This window comes from Lathyrus oleraceus, chromosome 1 (assembly GCF_024323335.1).
Source record: "Lathyrus oleraceus cultivar Zhongwan6 chromosome 1, CAAS_Psat_ZW6_1.0, whole genome shotgun sequence".
In the NCBI taxonomy this organism is placed as follows: domain Eukaryota; kingdom Viridiplantae; phylum Streptophyta; class Magnoliopsida; order Fabales; family Fabaceae; genus Lathyrus; species Lathyrus oleraceus.
In genome coordinates this window covers 9,547,452-9,557,356 of record NC_066579.1, presented here as the reverse complement: position 1 = coordinate 9,557,356, position 9,905 = coordinate 9,547,452, and positions in this window count along the sequence as shown.

Below are 9,905 nucleotides of genomic sequence, written 5' to 3'. Positions count from 1 at the left end.
AATTCGCTCTTGAGATTTAAAAAACTACAAATACATGATGAAATGTCATATCATCAAAGAAATGTCTTTCAAAATATTTGACTAATTTGAATATAATATTATTTATTGTGACACAAATACATACTTGAAGAATGTAGATACTTTGTTTTAGTATAGATTTGATAAAACAACAACTATGACTTATTTCTGAATTACCTGGATTTCTGATAAAAAAAGGAAAACAATGGACTTAGTAAATATATATGGTTTTATTTACATAAACCACAAATAGAAGTTAAATTCATGCATTCAAAAATATTCTAGAGTAAAAATATTCTTAAATGAATTAAATAAAAACCTCTCAATCCTTTGAGATATTATTTCTCTTTCACCATTCTCCAAAGTTGTGTTTTATCTCTTATCATTGTGGAGCTCCAACCGACAAAGTAATCTTTTAGACGTTTGCCCTGTTTCAATAAGGATGATAAAAATGTTAGTGAAATAGTGGTGAAATTACAAGAAACAGTTTTTTGTACGTATTGCAAAAAAAAAAATACACCTTATTGTCGAGTTTGCCGATGGATGAAATTGTTTGTTCATCATTCCATGTGTTCCATTTATCTTCAAAGTCTCGTATCTAAAATTTATTGTATAAGAATAGTGAGAATAAGTATGATCAAATTAATATCTAACATAAAAACATAAAATAAATGATTAAGTATAACTTACTTTTATGTCGAAGGAAGTTTCAACATTCTGTCGTCTCAACTCCTTACATAATTGGAAGATTTCACTGTGTTCTAGTTTGGATGTATATTAAAGCAAAAGAAAATCATATTTAGTTATGATATAAAGAATACAATCTAATCTTGGTATGTCGTGTAACCAAAATGGGAATCAATGTGTGAGTAATTTTTTTAATGTACTTAATAAATACACGCGGGTGCAATAAAAGAATTTGTTTGAAGACTACATTTTTTGTGTAGTGACCATCTTCACCTTTCAATTTTCCTTCCCCAGTTAAAACTCTTGTCGTAGTCTGTGAAACACCCCTAGATAAAGCCACATATAATTGTCCATGACTAAAAACATGTCGTAGAAGATATATTCCAACATTTGGAATGGTTTGTCCTTATGATTTATTTATTCTAATTGCAAAACTTAGTCGCACAGGAAACTGCTTTCTACTAAGGATAAAAGGCAACCCATCACTTGCAAATATTTTTATTTTAATTCTGGGCAAAAAAACTCGTTTTCCTGCGTTGTTTTCTGTCAAGATTTCCACATCCAACATATTCATAAATAAACCACGACATAATAATTATGTCCCATTACACAATCCATATCTAGGATCTAGATTTCGTAACAACATCAATGGTGCATCCTTTTTTATCTTTAGAATATGTGGTGATAAACTATCTCGTGCAATTGAGTTTAAGAATTCTTACTGATATAAATTATGATTATCCCCTTCAACCTCGTCAAACGACAATAAATTATGTTCTTCTCTTGGAAACTGATCGATAATCATATCATTCAATTTCTGGACATCATCATTTGTTGGTGTCAAAATAGCTCTTTGTACCATATATGGGGCATCCCAACCATACAATTCTAAGTTAGGAAAAATATGTTGTATAAGTACTTGTATGAATGTTCACCTTCCCATGAGATTGCAATTTGTGAAGGTAACATCACCATGTCATCTGGTTTGGTAGGTTCAACACCATCACCAATGCGAATAAGAAATTCTGCAAACTCTTGATCATGCAATGATCGCATATTTTGATGCAAACGCAAACCTTGGTATGATCCCATAAATGAGACTAAACAATACACGTTGAAATCATTTGTGCCTTAGTACCTTTTCTTACAACAGGAAGAACTTGACGAAAATCTCCCCCCATGATCAGAACTTCTCCACCAAATAGAGCATTGTTGCTACAAATGTCTTGTAATGATCGATCTAAGGCTTCCAAACAATTTTTGTTTGTCATTGGTGCTTCATCCCAAATTATTACGGCAGCAACTCTAATGAGATTTGCAAGATATTTTTACTTTTGAATACCACAAATGGATATCGGTTGTATATCAATAGGTATCTTAAGTCGAGAGTGTGCAGTCCTACCATCGGGAAACAATGTTATAGCTATACCAGAAGATGCAGTTTCTAAGATAATTTCTCCTTTACTTCTTAAACTTGCCATTAATGTTCGATATAGGAATGTTTTACATGTTCCTCCTGGACCATCAACAAAAAATACCCCACTGTGTTTTTGAACAATTACATTCAAAATGGTTTTGAATGCAGTAATTTGATCATTATTTAACTTAGCAATAGATTCAATATCTTAATTGGGGATATTGACCTCTAACTCCTCTTGTATGAGACTTGGAACTGCATCTCCGTCTATTGTATTAGGGGGTAAATATGGGAGATCATAATCTTCGATTTTTTAGCGTGTAGGTTTAAGAGTTCATTCAAGTCCTTCAACGACATATTAGTCAAGTCTGATTCCATAATATTGTTAGTTGTTTGATAATCCTCTGTCATATGTGTAAAAAACTCACTCCAAAGGCCTCTAACATCAATAGGTTCACAAAATATTAAAATCGTCACGAATAACCTCCATAAAGCATATGGAATTCGGAGACTCGTAGCCTCAACCAAACAATCACGAATACTATGATCAGTCTCTAGAAATCCCCTATCCTCGGTTGATTTTTTGAATGTATTGAAAGTCATACCATTATTTGTGAGAAGATATTCCCAACTGGTTAGACCTGTGACATGAGATAACAACAGTCGCAAGTAAAACTTATCCCCCTCTGAAGGTGACACCGTATAGATTCTCCCGATAACTTTTCTTGTTGACCGCCTGCGATGTCATTCCATGTCCCGCTTGTTCCAACAAAAATGCTTTGGAATCTCTCTATGCAGATAATTTCTTTCTTGTGGATCTCGTAGATTCAATGCAAATAATTGTGTGAGCATTGTTTTTGAGTTGCGTTCGTTATTTAACACATCTGCAATTCGCTGATGATCATAAAAACGCACTTGATGGCGGTTCGGCAAGTGGATCTGCATTCTTTCAACCGAAGGATATATCGGTAAATAGTGAATTGAAATATTTTCCACAATTCCTCGGGAGCACAAATCCATCTTGCATCAACATACTATTGAACTTTATCCATGCATGATCCTTTATGAACCTCCATAGCCACATGATCAGGGCCCTTGTACACATATTTGTATAGATACTTGATACTTTTAATGCTACTATAAATCTCTACATTGATGTGACAGTCATACTTTAACAGTAACCAAGGGTTATAAGGAACCACTCATCTATTATTGGCAGACCTATCTCTACCCAACGATATAGATTCATCAAACTTTCTCCTAAACTCGGGATATGAGTTAGTGCCTTGACGTGTTTCATCCAAGCATTGTTTGGGATACCTTTTTTTACGATGTCCATCTTTCATACATGGAGACTTTCGGTTGATTATGCCGCAAGGTCCGTGGATCATATGTTTTACAACAACTTCATGCAACTGTGGTTCACATTCTAATTTAGGTATTTCTGCTCTTACCATACTATCATAATCTTTTGGGTCACCCAACTTTTCGTTACTTTCTAAGACCAATAACATATGTACATGCGGCAATCCTCGCTTTTGAAATTCAGTGACATACATGTAGCTTTTAAATTTTCCCAAGACTCCTTTATTAATAACATCATCCTTCAATTGCTCAAATTTCAAACAAAATATTCTTGTTAGCAAATCTGGACGATCTTGTGGTGTTTGAAAAGATAAAAGTTCTGATAGTATCTCACTCCAAGAAGGATTGCATGTCATTGTTAGAAAAATATTTGGTTTACCGCCATTAAGAATAATAGACATGCCATCTTCATAACGGTGTGTCATGTCTCGACGGCCGCCAATAAATGATGATGACAATATTATTCTTTTTCCAATGTTTTCTACGACGATTCATGAAATACATTAGTATTAGAATACATGAATGATTAGCATTAGAAGTACAACTAATTATTAATTTCACCAACATGCAAAGCATCCTGTAAACCTTGGTACAATTCAGCACGTATATCACTTTTTTGGTCTTTAATCCACCTTAACCTCCCTGATTTAGTTTTGACATAATCGTCTATAATATATTGTTGCAATAGTCGACCCGTATTTAACAACGTTGATTGATCATTTGGACGAATCTACAGTTGATTGAAAAAAATGTCGGTGCTAAATGTAAAGTTTTGTAAATAATGTTTAGCCAAGTATACTATCTACTAAAATTAATCTAAATTTACCTGAAGCGTGTAAGCGTAATATGCTCGACATAACATTCTTCGTCTATTACAATTTGTTGTGTTGTAGATAAAAGGAAGTCTAAAACTGTAACCGTTAAAAAATAAATAATAAAAAGAACTTGAAACAAACAAAAACTTTCAAATAACTGTGAAATTTCTAAAACAATACATTTTAATTTATGAAAATTCTTGCATTGACATGTAGTTTTTGAAGGAGAAGGGCGATCCAAAACGCAACGGAATTTAAAATTTCTCCTTTAATGATCCTTACGAATGGACATGATCAGTGATAGAATCGTTACCTCTTGTGGCGATTGTAACCTTTGATGCAGATCTACGGAGCGATGACGAACGTTGAACAATGACAACGCCTCTACTCAGTCCACACAAACGGATTCCTTCAATCTCAGTGCTAGCTGTTACGAATGAATGCTTTGAGTGTGTGTGTGTGTGTGTGTGTGCGAGAGTGTGTGTGTGTGAGAGAGAGAGAGAGAGAGAGAGAGAGAAAGGGAGAGAGAGAGAGAAATGGAATTGCAACTTCACAAATGCTTCTACACAAGGGTTCTATTTATAGAACCACTTGTGTGGCTGCAAGCTAAAAAGTTCACTCAAGTGTATGTGACCCATATCTTATAATATGCCAAAATCACTTAAGCGCGTGGTATCTTATCATATTTCATATTCTGTTTAAATACACTGTACCTTACGATGTTCTACAATTCACTTAAGTGCACCGTACCTTACGGTGTTCCTTAGTTACTCTATCTCTCATCAATCCGTCATTTGTGTGTGACCCTGTAAGTTTTCGCGGCATTGACAATTATATTAAATCACGTATTTAACATAATAAACAGTGAGCGGTATCTAGCAACACATCACTGCTACCCAAGACACGAAAATGTCATGTGATCTGACAAATCCTTATGTGATAATACTTATGTGTACAATTACCCTTTTGCCCTTATGTCTATATTGAACATAAGGCATAGACCGTGTCATCCTTGTCCAGCTCAATATTAGGCCCATAGACATTTATCCTGTTACGCAGGATGGACAAATTCCATATAGGTCACTCATGTCCCTTAGCATGCTTCGTGGAGTACCCATCAACTGTCTTTATGGTCATCCAATTACGGACAATGTTTGATCAGCAATAAGGCACTCGACTCTACATCTAGGGTCCATAGTGGTTTCAGGTCGAAGGGTGGTATACACCATTATCACCATGAGAATAACTTATGACATTTTCCATAACATTCTATATAGTATTCTCATAGCGGATCAATCCAGTATAAATATTACTCTTAATATTCATACCTATGTTTAAGACTTGATAACTCCTTATCCATGATCCATGAGATGTGATCATCAGTCTTTATACATAATAGTCTTAATGCTTTAATGTTATCCCACTTCACAATAAAGCTCGACTACGGATACTTTAAGAATAGTGTCCTTATGTTTAATGTGATCTCATGATTAAGTCACACTTGATACATTAAACGGACTATTTATTCTAGGGACTTTATTAAACAAACATACTAAAGAAAAAGCCTTTTATTATTAATAAATAATTCGATACAAGTACCAAAAAGTATTGGCCTCCAGGGCTTACACCAACAGTTTTTTCCACTTTACCGAGAGGATTACCTCCTGTACCGAATAATACGCAGCTTATTCACTACCGCTACAGTTTCCCTATTTCTCCTATTTTTCTTTGTTTTTGTCAATTTCATTTTTAGTTTGATCAAATATAGAGTAGAAAAAGAGAAATGAGTGAGATAGAAATTGAGGGGAGGAAGTTAAGGAGATCTAGATTGAGAAACCGTGCAATTATAGTTACACCAAAAATGTTAATGACAAACTTGTAATAACAAATATTGAAAAGGATAAGAATGGAAAAATAAAAGAGTCACACTAAAATTATGTATCATCTTTATCTATTGTTATAGATAAATTGGTTATGGAAATTAACCGTCCATGAAGATCCCTAGTGTACGGATGACTATTGCGAAAATGGATAATAACACAATAGAAATCTTTGAGTTATTGGACAAGTATATTATTGCATTCTAATTTTGTCAATTATAACATATATCTTCGGCATAATTTTGATTTGCTTAACAGGATTTATATAAGAAGAAATAGAGATTTATAACATACATCGGTAGGGATGACAATGAGCAGGATTTGGATAGAGTACTATAGTACCGATTCTCATACTTAGAGCATTTAACTTGCCATCACACTCCCACCACTTATACCTAGCACCTCTCATTTAGAGCAATTTTACCATTATACTCTTGAATGAATTTCAGAGAATTTAAAAATTTACAGGTTTTTATCGAAATTTTTTAATCTGTATTAGAAATTATGGAAATTTTGTGTTTTTATGTTAAATTTGCGGAAGTTTTTGTTTTTTTCTAGAAATTTTGACAATTTTCAGTATTGGTTAAGATTTCTCAGGGAAATACTTCATTTTTTAAAATTTTCGATATTTTAACTGGATTTTTTGAAATTTTCGATAATTTTTACCATAAATTTTGAAATTTCCAATAATTTTTTACCATAATTTTTGAAATTTTTGGTATAAATATGAGAATTTCCATAAATGTGAAAAAATGCGTACCGGAAATTTTCGTTTTTGGTATGTTAGTAAGAGAGAAATTTTTGAAAGAAGTGTAAAATTTGGTTGTTAATAATAGCAAGGACAATTTTGGAAATTTGAAATTATGGGGGTGTCAGGTATAAGTTGTGGGAGTGACAAGTTAAATCCTATCATACCCGCAGTTTAAAAAAAATTTCGTCCCTGAACCCATATCCACGGTTAAAAAAACTATTGTCCCCGAGCCCATACCCGTATGGACACCAACATGTGTACCCGTACCCTATGGGACCTAAGTACTCATACTCATACACGTTTATCCACATAATAAAAAATAATTGAACATTTATAATTTATCATGTCATTTTAAATTTTTTCAACAATACTAAAAAAATTCAAAGATCTTCTGATTGAGTTAGGAAACAAACAAATATTTTTATTAAAATGCATATAAATTTAATAGTGATATGTTTAACAAAATTGATAAATTATTATATGTATATATTCACAAAAATGAATATATATATATATATATATATATATATATATATATATATATATATATATATATATATATATATATATATATATATATATATATATATATATATTATGAGGGCATGGGGCAGGTAGGTATTAAGGTACTCATGCTCGTGCTCATACCCATTTATTTTAGTGGGTAAGTGTCCATACCCAAGTCCGTATCTATTTTGTAGATTTTTATTCTATTCATTGTGAGTAAACTTTCCAGGTACCTATTGGGGATGACTTCAATTGTCATCCTTATACATCGCCATAAATTTGATGAGTTGAAAAGGATTTAAATAAGAAGAAATAGAGGAATGATTGTGTGTAAAAATGAATAAATATTCTTACTTTTATTTTTAGTAAATCTAAACCTTTGATTAAATTTAAGAGTAATTTTTTCAAGTTTTGTGGTTATGGATTTAATTGAACTTTGATTTTAGATGTCACCCTTATTTAACTTAACAAATATTATAATTTTTTGATGAGTTTGTTTATTGACAAAAAGTTGTCATTTGATTTATTGAAGGACAATAATTTTAGTTTCTCTTTGTCCTCTAAATCTCTTTTTGTCAAGTACTTTAACCACTTGTAAAATCTGACATAAAATAACCATTGTTGTTATGTCTTTCAAATTTTAATAAATAAAACACATTCTTAGTGTAAGATTTAAATATATAAATAATTCATACTTTATGCATTTTTTGATTTTGATTCTTATGTATTTGGTTGTTGGGTTTGAATATCTATGTTTAAAAAATAAAAGAAACTTTTAGTCTTGTTCTAGACCGACCAAACAATCTAATATAACCAACCCAATACCAGAGGCCTTAAAGCACAATCCAACACATTTTCATTCAAGACTGATAAACATGTAGACTCTCACTGGAATAAGGCACACCGGAACCAGACCACTTGCCCACCTCAAGTTGTTAGATATAATCCATCGACCTCTCATACTCCACGTCACACCAAATAGGAACTCTTTCAACCATCCACCATATATAAACCCGTTTATGCACCATAACACATACAATTCATCCACTCTTGTCAAATTACACCTCTTCGACGTTACTAATTTGGATGTTGAAGTCCTAACCTTGCAGACACACTTTCTCTCCACACAAGGTATGCGCAAAAACACAAATTCAATCTCTTTAAAAATAAAATAAAATAATGAATGTTGTCGATAAGATAAGAGGAGCATAAGGATGAGTATGTAGGACATCTTCCTTGATAAACGTCAAAGTTGTTTAAGAATCTGACTCATAAATAATGTTTCTAAGACCATGATCCTGGGTGATCTTCAACCCATATAAAATAGCATGAAGCTCATCATTAACATTAATAGTATGACCATAACTCTCTGCAAAAACAATGATTTAAACACCCATTGAATTTCTTATAAGACTTTTAAAGTCTGGTCTCTTAGGGTTACTAATCGAACTACTATTAACAATAACTTCAATCGCAATATCTAGAGGAGGATGCTAAGATACTATCTTAGAAATAGGATATGAGAAAAGGTACGAAAAAATTCTTTATGGAATTATAGCTATAGTATATTTTCTAAGAGTGTACTAAAGAGGGTGACTAATGTAAGAGAAAATTTATCATTTATAGACTTCCAAATAAACTAATATTCGATGTGAAAAAATAGCATTGTGTTTACTGGTTACGGTCATCTTGAAACATAAATGGAGATTATCCCATTAAAATCATTAGGAGTAAGGGTTCGACCTTGGTGAAGTGTCGTCTTCCTTGCAGAGGAAGAAATCTATTAGTACTCACGCTATTGTGAGTGCGACTGGCCACATTGAGAGAGAAAAATATCTTTAGTGAGGGCGGAGTATTTGAGAGTTTTTTTAACATGTGTGTCTGTACTTTACAGATAAAATGAACAAGTTGAAAATGGTCTTCGTTATTGCCTTCACTCAGAGCGTCAAACCCCGTCCTACTAGTCGTTCTACTACACCTCCCTTACAACTCATGTACCTTTATCTATTGTTGTGGCTACTATAGTTTTCCCAAGGGATAACCATATTACTCCTGCAACTACCACCATAATTGTGGAAGATAAGCTCCATCCTTTTACTGCTCCGGTGAAGAGAGGTAGGGTCTAGGACCAAAGTCCCTCTTTGGAGGAAGGGACTCCTAAACGGGCATGTCTTTCTGGGGGTGCTGCTTCAGGTTCAGCTACTTCTCTTCTTAGACTGCCCACCATTCTTCCTTCCTGGATACCTCGTACTCCCGAGGAATTTGTTGTCACTATGTCTGAGGAAGACCTGACCTATGTCAAATGCCTCATTGAAGCGCAAAACATGGATCTTTTCTCTGAAGCCACTTACTATACTTACCAGGTGACTTTTTTATTCTCCTTAGTTATTGTCGGTCGGGGTGTCTTCATGGATATGTGTAATCCTTCCAAAGAAATGGACATTTGGAAGGGGAAGTATGAAGAC